Source organism: Aythya fuligula, chromosome 2 (genome assembly GCF_009819795.1).
Source record: "Aythya fuligula isolate bAytFul2 chromosome 2, bAytFul2.pri, whole genome shotgun sequence".
NCBI lineage: Eukaryota > Metazoa > Chordata > Aves > Anseriformes > Anatidae > Aythya > Aythya fuligula.
Genome location: NC_045560.1, coordinates 68,193,610 through 68,207,390, shown reverse-complemented (window position 1 = coordinate 68,207,390; position 13,781 = coordinate 68,193,610).

The following is a 13,781-nucleotide window of genomic DNA, read 5'->3' as shown; positions in this document are numbered from 1 at the left end:
AAAGCTATTAACAGTTTTCCTTCACTTCTAGCTTGCCATTTGCAAAACAAGCTGCAAGGAGCAGTGGCAGACCAGGAGAAACAAGATGTGTCAAACACTACAACAATTGAAGGGAAGAATCCATACTTGGGATCTCCCATCTCTGCAGCCTGCTTGTTTTGCTCCTGAAGTACCCACAGACATGCAGAGCGAGGACTAAGGTCAGGCACATCACCACTGCTCCCACCCACCAGTTATCCCTGCACAGGCAAGGGACAGGCCCCATGGAAGGGAGCATACCCTAAGGGACAACCTTTTTGGGTCATAGAGACACCTTTAAAAATAGCTCCAGAGTTTTCCTCTTCATAAGGAAGTGTCTATTTAATGGAAGAATTAAGGTTATCCATTGTCGAACACAAATGTTAAGGAAGCAACTTATTTCAGTTACTTCAGCCCACTAAGTGTATTTTTATTACTGAGCAGGTTCTCAGGAAATTCATCTTTTTAACAGCTCCCCTTTGGGGAAGGCAGGAGATTCCCTGCACACATATTTTACATCTCCTCCAGTTTACTCCTACAGGAGGAAGCATGCAGCTTTTACACGTTATCTGTGCAGAAATACCCAAAACAGTCAGAGAACAAGAAACCAAGTTTACCACATGGCTTCAAAGCTCCAGAAAGCCCACCTCTGAAGGATGCCCCCTGTTCCATCACAGTCCTTTAGTTCATAACTGTGGTACAGGAAGGAAAAATCAAGACCTTAGAGGCTCTGAGCAGTTTGTGTGCTTGTGCCTTCTCCAACATCTGCTAGGCTTCCTGCACACTGATGATAATATAGACCATGTTATATATGGATTGGTAATTTGTGTCGAGAAAATGGTTGATATTAATAAAGAAGGGGGAGATTTGAGAGTGTGGCCATGGGGGTCGGAAAGACCCATGGTTGATGATAACATTAGACTCTTAACGAAGAGGCCATCAGGAATGTAAAAGAGTTTAGAGGGAACAAAGAAGGGTGATTCAGGAAACTCCATGCAGTCTCGGGTTTCTTGTTCTCCAGCCATTAAGGCATGGAAGTTTCTGGGTGTTTGCCGTTGCTGTTATTTGCAAAGTCGTTTGACCAATGAAAAGTTGTTTTGAAAAGAACTGCTGTGGGGAGAAGGGTATAAGAAGGGAGCCTGCAGTCAAGATTAAAAAAAAAAAAAAAAAAGCAACACGATGTGATGAAGTTATGTCATCAGTAAAGAAGCAGAAAGAAGGAATGAAAAGGAACAGGCTGGCAGAACGGAGACCAGGACGGGAACAGGCACTTTGATTGCCTCATGAAGATAGGTTCGGCCAAACTCAGCAAACTGCTCAGAGCAGCTCGTACAGAAAGTCGCTGGAAATAGGCGGCACTGGAGCTGGAGAGAAGCTGGAGCTGAGAGAAGCAGACCTGTGCACACAACTGCCCCTCGCTGGTAAGCAGCTGCACATTATGCGGAATCATAGGTCCTTAGGAACAAAGACTGTCCTGGTAACCTTACAGCTTATTCTCCTTATTAACAATCAGACAGTTTATGAGCCTGAAATATGGGACCAAACTGAGGTCAAGGTGTGGGACTCTGCAACTAAAAACGACAAGGTTACAGTGGGATTGCTCGGCACCTGGCGAGCGATCTCTGAGGCCTTAAAGAGCCGTGTGGGACCACAGTCAGAAATGTGTGGTTTGCCAGACAGTGAGGGAGCTGTGGGCTCCTTTACTGATCCGACTGCTACGCCAGGGGCCCCTCTGCTGCTACAGCCATCGAAGGCTTTTGCTGTTACACCCCCTGTTGACCTGGACGTGCCTTTTGACCCAGGCCTATTGGCCTTCACAAGGAGATGGATATGCTTTTCTTTGATTCGGGAAGAACGGGATACATAAGGCCCGAAGGCCGAGTTGCTCGACAACTTAAAGCGAGACATATTGTTCAAAAGGAATGGAAAACGGAGACTTGTTTGTAATCAAGAAAAGGAATGGAAAACGGAGACTGTTAAGTCGTGGAACTTAAAGGATTGTTTGTTACCTTTTCTGATTGTACATTAGTATAGGCATACTTGGGTTTAGTATGTAAAAGCAATGTTCTGTATATTTAGAGTTTTTGATGTTTGTGTGTGCATGTCGGGGGAGCGTAGACTCCCTGCGCACCCAGCGCTGTTTACTTGCCTGTTATACCTTTTATAAATACTCCTTTTATAAATATTACTAAATTCAGATTGAGTTGAGACTTCATTTATAACAGACCACATTTATTTCCATGAATCTGATATTTAGGATGAGCACATACCCATAAAGCCACCACAGAGTCAGGTCTCTCAGTGACATTGCACACTGCAAGGCAGGGAAAGACTGCAGAGCCACTTTACACTGAAGAGCACGGTCAAACAAAGCAACTCATTGGTCACAGCAAAGTGCCTCCTCTGTAGCACTGAACTAAAGAAATCACCTTTCCAAGCTCAGCTCTGTTGCAAGCCAACAAAGGAAAAGTAGCCCAAGAAAGGCAACACTGGAAATAAAAGTCCTGCACCAGTGTGCAAACCACCCAACATACAACCCAAAGAAACAGAACGAGCAAACAAATTAAGGAAAAAACAACCCTTCCTTAAATACATGTACTTAAATACAGCATCTGATGCAGTGAGATGGGATGCGTCTGTACCGAGTAAGCAGGAGAATCATTGTCACCTGGGAAGCTTCCACACATTCACCCAGGGAGGGTTTCAGTTCAAAAGCCACTGACTGTCCCATACTCCATACATTCTTTAATAGCAAATTCCTATTTAATGCCCTTGACACCACGGCACAAAGCTAAAGGTTTTGTATCCCCTGAACAACACTGTACCTTGACCTCTTCTATTTCCTGATGTATCTCCTTTAATATCCATTGATGACGTTTTTGAACACCTGTAAAACCAATATGAGGTCTAAGAGAAATCATTGCTCTGCCTTCTGCTACAGGAAAAAAAAAAAAAAAAAGAGAGAGAGAGAGAGAGAGAAAATAAATGCTGTTATTAGATATGGATTTACTTAAGGAAAATATTGTTAGAATCTGAACAAGCCCCTACAGTTCTGTGCTGTGGATAGTGCAATAATGAAAAATATTATTGGGTCTAAAGGAAAGTTATGACACTATAATGTAATGCAGACAAGTGTAAAGTCATATCAGTCATTACCTAGAATACAGTGGACTCCTGTGGTTTCATTTTTCATTACTAATTTAATGTAGTTACAATGCTACATGATAAAAAGTGAAAAAGAACAGTAGAAAGTGAGCATCATGAGAACAAAATGGGGATGGTAGAATTCAGATTTAAATAAGTTACTTGAAAAAATGTCAAGGATCCCTTGCAAGCTGAATAACCTCTATTAACATTCAATAAAAGATCTAATAACAAAAGCATAAAAGAAATGTGAAAAGAAAATTTTAATAAACACAAATTATGGAGTATATTTAGTTATGTATCACCATTCTACTATAGAAAGAAATCCTGTAGGCAGAAAAAATCAGTTTGGCCAAGAAAGGATGCTTTGCAAACATTAGCTTGGCAATCACACTCCTGTGATTCAATGAGGTAATTTATTCTGCACTCTGCCTTAATCCTTAGGGTCTTGCAGTACACTCTTCTTGTAGTGCTGCAAATGACAAAAACTCCATGCAAGTAAACAAATCTACACCACTGTAAAGCCAGCTTGAGACAATAATCACACCTTCCATTGTTTGTTGGGAAAATGCTTACAAACATGCTCTGCATGTTTACAGAACCTTCTGGAGTCAGCTCATAAGGCAGCGAACACAGGTCAATGCCACCTCTATCTTGGTGGCTGAGCTCAGGTCAGACAGGTTTCCAAGACTAACTAGAATGAACTGACGTAAGAGCCCATCCAGCCACAACTCACCTAGCAGCAATGCTTAAACACAGTAACAGGAATTGATCAGAGCTGCTTGACCAAGACCACAGTGAAATGCTCCCATAGGTTGCTTTGCAATTGTGTGGGGCTCTTGTTATTTCCTTTGCCTGAAGGGAAAGTTGGTGGGTCTCTTCAGTTTTTAAGAAATCTAAATTAAGATCTGTGAACTAATTTTGTGAAGGTTTTGCCCTGTATCCCATAAAAAAATATATACTATCATATTTAAGTAACTTCACAGAGATCTTTCAGTGATATTTGGATCCCCCTATGACCTTCAAAGTCTTAGCAGTAGACATCGTCATTTGAATATTGGCTTATGAAATTGAAAATGCAGAAAACAAAGGCAGATACTAATATATGTAGGAGAAAATGCTGCCTATTTGTACACACATGGAAACTGGCTGGGAGGAGATAGAAGATACTGTGTTAACACAAATGAAGGAAAACTCCATTTAGCTGCAAAATTATCCTCACCACTAATATTTTCTTCAAAACAGAAACTTTTCCACAGCTGTTTTGACCAGCCTGTGCTATATTGCTGTGTCTGTAAAATGTAGTTAAGGACTGTCTACTTGGAGGAGTTAAAGGATCTGATTAAAAGTTCTAGAAAGGAATGGCGGGGAGGGACAGTTCGAGGGCATGTTAGGAGGGGCATGATCCAACAATATTGAAAATAAACAGCAAAAATACATTCAGATGTGTAGGGTATTATACTGGAACCAGCTTCTCTTCATGATTCTCATAGTCAGCAAAGAGATTTTTCTTAAAAAAATGAAGGCTAGTGTTGCGAAAAGAGAAGGAATGTAGTTCTGTTCCAGGCATGAATGCAGTTCATGATCTCTGAAAACACTCCCAAGGTTTTCCTGAATTACCTTCAGCAGTGGCAAAAGCCATTGTTTTCTTTGTTACTGTTGGACATATTTGCCTCTAATTTCTAATGTTGCTTTTCACAGCATTTTGAGACACCTGAAGCTTGCAATATTCATGCCGGTAGATGCAAACCATCTGCCTCCTTTTCAAATAGTCAAGCTTTCATTCACAAATTCTCCCCCTCCACTCTTTCTCACGCACTGAGGTGGATTTTCACCACCTGAATTTTGTATTTTTTTGGCTTTATGAGCTGTGTCATCTGCAAGTAAAAGCCATCAAGTACCACTTAAGCCTATTTTCACAGTAAGGAAATATTGGAAGTAAAAACTGCTCAAGAAATACTCTCTCATTCCCTTAGCAATGCAGAGTTTGATTTGCAGCAGTAGAGAACACAAAAAGAAATACAGCTGCAGTCAGTAGGGGTTAACTCACTATCCCTCAGAAATCATACTTTGAGTATCTTGGGTTGAAATCCAGAAATGGAGGCAGCAGCTTATGCTTTTGAAAATCTAGCTTTATGTGCATTTGAGACTGAAAATTTTCACACTGGTCTCTCCCTAAAAATAATAACAATAATTAAAAAAAAAAAAAAAAAAACTCTTATTATAATAGAATATTTAGAATATTCCGTCGTTTATTTCTCTTGGAAAAGCATATTGAAAAGATAACATTAAATGAATTACAATGGGCAGTACATATGTTCATTAAAATCTATTTTAAAGATGGATTTAATTGATAAGTCTATCACTATTTGGAAAGGAATGAAAACCATATGAAGCCAGACATCTTTGTTAAATGATTAACTGTGAACTCATGGCTGGACATAGTGCCTGTGTATGCACAGTTCATTAACTGCACAGCTATTTGGTCCAAGGCATTTACAGTCTTTTCTGTGGAAACTTGAAGAGAATGAACCAATGAAATCCTTTGGATTTGCAGAACAATGTGCGGAGATTTTAAAAAGGGTCAACTGCTCAGTTTCAGACTAAACTTCTTAAACCGTTTTTATAAATCCACATCCCCACTAGGTGTGGAGAGAGAAACTGCTGGGGTTCATCTGGCAAAGTCTATGAAGTTGCACAAGCCTTCCACTTTTGGGCTGAGGGCTTAGAAGCTGGCTGGCAGCAGACAGTAAGCTGAGATTCTTCTTTGCCACCCTAAAAAACATTAAAGAATACAAGAGTAAAAATAACACCAATGAAATGACAAGGCTACAAAAAAAAAAATGCATGCTCTGTTCTGAAAGAAAAATGCTGTGCTCTTCTGATAGCACCTCCCATACAGCTGCACGAAGATGTTACTCGGGTTTTCCTAATGGCAGCACTGGGTTTGGCTCAAACAATAAGAGGACACCTTCCTTACAACCCTTTGTGTTGTGTTTGTACTCACAGCTCATGCAGAACTTGAAGGGGGATAGCAAAGGCACGAGAACCAGGCCACCTTATCAAGCTCTGTCGTAATGCAGACAGCTATATTCTACTTTTGAGGCAGTGTCGTAAGATCAAGTGTTAAAAAAATTGTTAATTAAAATCAAGTGTTAAAAAAAAACTGCATCTGAACTGCACTGAATGCACAACTTTTCATTTTTACATCAGGTAACTGATCCCTGCTTTTGAACACATTCCCATTGGTATGGCTGAAGACTGCTAAAAGCAGGTGTCCCTCCTCTGACTTTGGAGTTCCCAGGGCTGACATTCTCCATGAGCCATAAACCCACCCCTATACTCACCAAACACAGGCCCTACACAGGTGTAACATCAGAAATCCCACACATGGTTCTCCCTTAATAAAATATTCAGCATCCTTCTTGCTCAGCTATTGACAACGTTTGCTTGTTTACTACATCCATTGTTTTCCTTCATGGGCAGATCACATTTGTTTAAACTATTTCAGAAACGCTACATTCATTTGAAGCTGAAACAGCTTTCAAAGCTATTTCAAAGTTTGCAGCTAGACCACACATTTACAAACAGAAACTAGATTTGTGTTTGGTGTGTATTGTATGCATATTTACTACAATGCTCATTTTCTTCTTTGAATAAAACTGCAGATTTTTTTCCTGTGTTATTTGCCAGCACTATTAACTAGCCGCATTCTTCCTTTTGCTTGCATAATCCATGTCCTTCTCTGATCCTCTGAAGTAAACAAGATGGCCATGCCCACATCAAAGGATGGACTCACACTGTCATCCAAGGGCAGTGCTGGAGGAGCTGAGGCAGGTGCTCCTGTGGCAGTCTCTCTCCCACCCTGCCCCTGGTTTGGCAGCCTGGGAGAGTGGAAGGGCTCCTTCTCCCTTGGATCCCAAGGGCCAGGGGCTGGAGAGTGCTGGTGCTCGAGGAGCTGGGGAGCAAGAGCAAAGGTTTTGCAGGAGAATGCAGAAGCTTCTTTTAATGGACTTCGTGGTTCCTGAGAGCTGGCTGGGATGCCTGTGCAAACATAGCCAGTAACAACAGCAATGTAAAACTTCTGTTGCAGGACAAGAATCAGACCCTTTTTATTCCCTGTGTACCTTGTCCAAAGCTTTATCAGGCAGATGAATAAGATCTCAGCCTCCTAATGTCACAAGCACAAGGTTTCATTGAACTGGCTGCTGTTCCCCTGAACAAGTTGAGCAAGAAAGCAGTGTATCAAATCCTTGCCACCCTTCTTTATAATTTTGTTGTGGTTGGAGAATATCTCCAAACATTACTGATTCCCTCTGCAGCCACCATGTGCCATGAATGGGCTTATAGTTGGAAGAGATCTACCCTGTGGAAGACTATGCAGCTTCTTGGGGCTGGTTTGGAAAGCGATGGTGGCTTTCGCTCTGCACCTGCATCACTGGTCAGATGTTGGAATCATACTAGTTAGGTGTAAAGTGACATCTTCACATGTTGATAGTCCTCAGACTCCTGAAATCTGAGGAATTCAGGAATCCTCCAGAGTGATTTTGCTGTAGTGTATTTCTGGATCCAACTGGGAGCACTCCAAGAAGTACCCTAATAATATAATCACAGAATCACAAAATGGCTTGGGTTGGGAAGGACACTAAATATCACCTTGTTCCAACCCCCTTGCCATAGGCTGGAATGTCACCCACTAGACCAGGTTGCCCAAAACCCCATCCACCCTGTCCTTGAACACCTCCAGAGACAGGGCATCCACAGCTCCTCTGGGCAACCAGTACCAATGCCTCACTACCCTCTGAGTAAGGAATTTCCTCGTAATCTGTAATCTAAATCTCCCCTCTTTTTGTTTAAAACCATTCCCCCTTGTCCAGTCATTTTCTGCCTTAAAGTGTGAGATATAAATGAAATAAAGATGAAATAAAAAGAAATGTCCACTCCTGGGCCCTTTCAATGAATGAACACTCTTAAGGACATCTTTTTAATTATGAGAAACTTCTGGTTTAAGCTGTGCCACATTGCCCATTCTTGTAACCTTCCAGATGTCCTATATATTTATTGATGGTTTTCTTAAGGAGTGGGGTAACTGTATGAAGAGTAAGCATCCAGTTCTCCTGATCCTCGAGAAGAGACCCGAAAATCAGGGCTCGAACCAGAACTTCAAGGGTACCTCCCAGCATCCACAAAAATACGTCTGTCATTAAAAGGAGTGGAGCCATTACTGCTTGCAACTGGCTGTGGGACCAACTGGTAGATCAGCTGAGCTGGACACTCTGTCAGCTGGTGCTTGAAACTTCCATGTTGCTTTCTTCCTCTTAGACTCAAGCAACTAATGCAGGGGAAGAGCCTTCACTTGTCTCAGAGGGTGTCAGCACCTTGCCTTCCACTGGGTAAAACCCCCCCAGTGAAACTGCTTCCCAGGAGAGCTTGAGCACCTCAATAAGGTCCACAGGGGCATATTTTTGGAAGAAATATTTAGTTGTTAGTTCTGAGGCACCAAGTACAGTAGCAAATTTTTGTCTCCTTTGACACAACTCCTGTGAAGGTTTACTGACATGGCTCGGTGTCACTAATGAGGCAAAGTATCCTAGTCCTAAACCTTGTAGGTACACATTACTGACCTGGGTTTATAGCTCAAGGCTTAATTTATTACAAGTTGATTACAATTATTTATGTTTAAAAGATTTTTTAAAAACTAGGGGACAGCTATTGATATGGATATTCTTTAAGTATAGGAATAAAAAGTAAAAACAAATTCAAATTGTGTCATACAGTTGGGTATTTAAATAAAAGACATAATTTCCATTAGTAAAATACTCCATTTCCACTAATACTACATTTCTACTCCGAAGATTGATACTATGATTTGAGTAGCTCAAAGCCACTGGTGCCTTTCTCACTCCTTAGATAGATAGATAAAATTTTAATTCATTTCAGTTGAAGGATTTCGATTTAAGTCTTGTTGGTAAAATCAGTCTATTAAAATGGGAGGTGTTAATTTTCCAGTAATCACTGCATTTTCTTTCTCTTCCTATCTCCCAACAGAAAGGACAGCTTCATCCTGCATGGTTAAAATGTAGTAATGCATTTAATGCCAGGCCATGATTTTAGACCTCCAGCTGTTTTACTGGTTGTGTAAGTAAAAATAAGATAATGTTATGCTTGGTAACCATGGTTTTTGTAGGCATTCACATTTTACAAATCACTGCACAGTATGCAAACCATTATATATATTTAAAATGTTTAAAATCAAGCCTACCAGGAGTCTACCACCTCCATTATTTAAGGAGGGGGACTGCTAGACTGTGAAGAGTGATATATTCTATCAAGCTACTCTGTGGAGTTATATTATCAGTGCAAATCATGTGAAAATATGTGCTTCAGCAAGACAAGAAAGGAGTATTCTCTGCTATAAAAAGTGTACTACGGGAAGCTAGACAGAGTCATTGATTTGGTGTAATATATGAGTAAAATCTTATATGTTCAAATAATAAAAATGGGGGAAAACAGAGCGCAGAGGGAAGGCAACCATGAAGTACTTGTTTATTTTCTCCTTCTGCTTCTACTTCAAACAAAGGAATTGATTCTCATCTCCTGCAATTTTAGTGAGGTGTAACTATGCATCTGAGCAGATATTCTCCTGATTTATATAGGTAGAAGCAAAAGCAAAACTAGGGTCATGAGAAAGAAGCTTATTGATTTGTTCCATGCACATGAGCAAAAAATATTATATCTTGACAGCACAATCACAAACATTTAGTTAAATCCAAGTAAACCTTAACTAGAATATTTCTTCATAAGAAAACACCAGTAAGTAGAGCTACTGACAACTACATTTTCAAGAGCATCTGCTTTCAGAATCAGCAACCATTGAGAACAAATGTTTTTGGAGGCAGATTGTGCTGCTCTGATTAGGAGTACAGGCAAAGATAATGGATAGTATTCAGCTGCACCTGAAATTGCCTTTAAAGTTCAGTACAAAATTTGTAGCAGAAGTAGAAAAAAAATGGCCTCTGCTTGTGCTGTATTTTTTTTTCATAGAACACACATGTAGCACTCTGGACAGTTAGAGCTCTCAATTTTAATTAAAAAAATGGCAAGTATTATGCAGTACAGTCAGACCTGATTAATCAGGGTGAAGGTGGTGTATGCATATGTCTGGGAATACTAGTGTTTTGGGTATTAATCAGTCTTGCTGTATTTATTTATTTTATATATTTATTCAGATTGACTCCTGTTTTTCAACCTCTTGCATTCAAAATCTTTAATCAGGGTAAAATTACAGCCTTGTTGTTGTTTTGTTTTGTTTTGTTTTTTAAAGGGGAGAAGAGAAGGGGAAAAGGGAATGGAAGGGGAGAGTAGGCAGATGGGGAGGGAGGGGAGGGGAGGGGAGGGGAGGGGAGGGGAGGGGAGGGGAGGGGAGGGAAGGGAAGGGAAGGGAAGGGAAGGGAAGGGAAGGGAAGGGAAGGGAAGGGAAGGGAAGGGAAGGGAAGGGAAGGGAAGGGAAGGGAAGGGAAGGGAAGGGAAGGGAAGGGAAGGGAAGGGAAGGGAGGGAAGGGAAGGGAAGGGAAGGGAAGGGAAGGGAGGGAAGGGAAGGGAAGGGAAGGGAAGGGAAGGGAAGGGAAGGGAAGGGAAGGGAAGGGAAGGGAAGGGAAGGGAAGGGAAGGGAAGGGAAGGGAAGGGAAGGGAAGGGAAGGGAAGGGAAGGGAGATTCTTTTTCAAATTATGGTCTTGTATCCTTTTTGCTTTTCTTCTTCAGAATGTGTTTAGGTTGATGTCAGAGGTCTTATTTCACCACTGAAAAGAACAGAAAACAGTGTGTCCCCCTCCATCCCTAATAAATAATAATTTAAAAAATATTCTGAAGTTTAAGTCGATAATACATTTTCATGAATGGGAGTTGCACTTAAAGCTTTAACTACAGCAAGAAAGCGTAAGAGAATGGTGGCAATACTGGCTGTAATAAACATCTCCTGATATATGCCCAGAAGGTCCCCCAAAGGTTATTTTAGACCAAGAGCTTAAACCATGTGTTCTTCCACCAATGCTCTGCATTGCCTTCTTGAAGGTAGATTTCACCCATATAAAGAACTCATTTGTCTAGCTTTAAACAAGGAAAATCTCCAATTGCTGCTTTTCATCAGGGAAGGTTTTCTGCCCAGTGTCCTGTACATCTTCCTGTTTCCTTGGGAATGAAGGTTTGGCAGTCTGTAGTAAGCTCACTTGAACTGCCCTTGCCCTTGATGTAGTCTGCAGCTTGTCTCCTCCCAGATGCAAATGTGTGACATAGGAAAGAAGAGGAGAGTCAAATAGGAGAAGCGGGTTTAGTCTGACACTGCAAAGTGGCAACAGCGCCTGAAAACAAGAACCAGTTTCCATTGGGAATGACCACAGTGGTTGCACTGCCTTGTGGGTGGGTTTTGTTCATTTGTTTTTCTTTTTTGTTGTTGCTGTTTATAATTTACATCCTTTAGTACATACAACTCTCAAGACAAGCATCTTGATATATTTTTCAAAGACAATCTAGAAGTCTCACACAGCTCACCTAGGAATGAAAAACACATACACAACTAAATTCTGACTTTTGGTGTTTTGGCCACAAAACAGTAAATCTACAGATTACTCATACCGTGTTCATTCTACTGGAAATGTCTTGCAAATGCTTTACTAACAATTTTAATATACTATATCTGTGAAAACCTGCTATGCAAGTGTTATTTCTTTTTAACAGACATGTGACAACATTGCTCAACAAACTCACCCACACAACCTGGGATTTTTATCTATATGTTTTGCATTCATGAATTTCCTAGAATACTAGGAAATCGCTTCTTACGTAAACAGGTTCACAATATCAGCTCCCACACACACAGATGCATTTTCAGATGGGCAGCTCCATCTGCTAAATACAAAACAATTTGTCTTTATACAGTAGTTTCAATTAGAAAACCCTTTGCCACTTGTAGTGTAGTAACTGTGTCTTTCCGTTTGTTCAGTGTCCTGCATATGTAAAAAAAAAATAATAAAATAAAAGTACTGTTACTAGTGTAAGTTCAACCTCTTTGAGAAATAACATCTGTTAACAAGATGCCCCTATGTTGCAGATGGTCACCCGCTTCCAAACTCAACTAGAATTGTAAAATATGTATATATTCACAAGTTAATGAAAATGTGGTCTTCCATGTCTGTTGTAACTTCAGTGAAAACCACATGAGATTACACAGGTTTCAAACTGATGAAACAATGTGGTTTCATCACATTATATTCACTGTGTTCTGGAGTGAGATGCTTTTATGTGCCTGAAGAAAGTGGGAAATAAAAATGCACTTGTTCTTTCTGAGACCTGAAAGATAGGTCTGAGCTACAAAGGACTCACATTTGAATCCAATCTTCTATTGGCCCACAACTCATCACTGGTAATCAGAATAGCTTATGTCATCAACCTCTTTAATTAAAAAAATAAGATTAAAAGGCCAGCTTATCTTCCTGAGTTCCCATCCTGGGAAATCTAGGCAACCTTCAGAACCCCCAGAGGATCTCCAAGGGCTCCTCCAGGGCTGCTGCAGATGAAGAACCATTGCTCTTGCATTTGGAGAAATACCCTGGGGACAGCTCACAAAATGGATTTGTCCTCTGAAGTAGGCTTGCCCCTCCTATTGGCTTAAAGAAACAAAGAAAATCTACTTCTTTTTCCTCTGCTGAAGCATGATGTGAATTTGTTACAGAAAGGTTCTTCCACGTGGGGTCCTGCAGGCAAAAGGGCAGCTAGGCTGAACTCTGTAGGAGTCATCTACACCATAACTCTTGGTCAGTCCTCAAATGGGGGGTAATATCACCTTACACTCCTGAAAATTTGACCAGTTTCTGGGCTAGCCCCCTTGCTGAGGGCTTTTCTAAACACCAGGTTTCATTATTTCTGGTGCTCGTGGAACTATTTGCTTAATTATGTTTTGTATTCATAAAGGATTTCTATATAAAAGGCTAACACCAAAGCAACTCTTCTTCTGCAAAAAGCCTATCTTTATGAAATCCTCACAATGGCTGATTGTATTGTTTAATGCACATTTACATTCATCTGTTTTGGATCCTACATATAATATCTTCCCATCAGCCTGGTGACTTACAGTGCTTTAATTTGGGCCATTGCTGATTCATCAGCTTTCTGAAGCAGGTCAGCTCCTCTCTGGTTATTGTGACTCCAGCACTAACAACTGGATTTGTTGTAAATACGGAGATTCACCAAACAATAAAAACACAAACTGGGGTGTAGGGAGAAACAGAAGACATTTTAAAACCTGAACTTACTGAAGGGAAAAAAAATAATTACTTTTTTTTTTTTCTTTTGATTATCAATAACATTGAGAAATACCCAATACAACCAAACCTATGTTATGCATAAGTACAGGAAATGAGCAAACCACAAAAACCTGTGTGGCACTCAACTCCATAGAAAGGAAAAATGCTCTAACACAAGAAGGAAAAAGATAGCAGAGTACTTTTCCACATCTATGAGGTCTTGGTATCCTTAATGGTATTCCTGATATCCTAGGACCCAATGCTTGAAGGGATTTACCTGGATAAAATGGATGGAGATGAAGCTATGTGAGACGATTTCC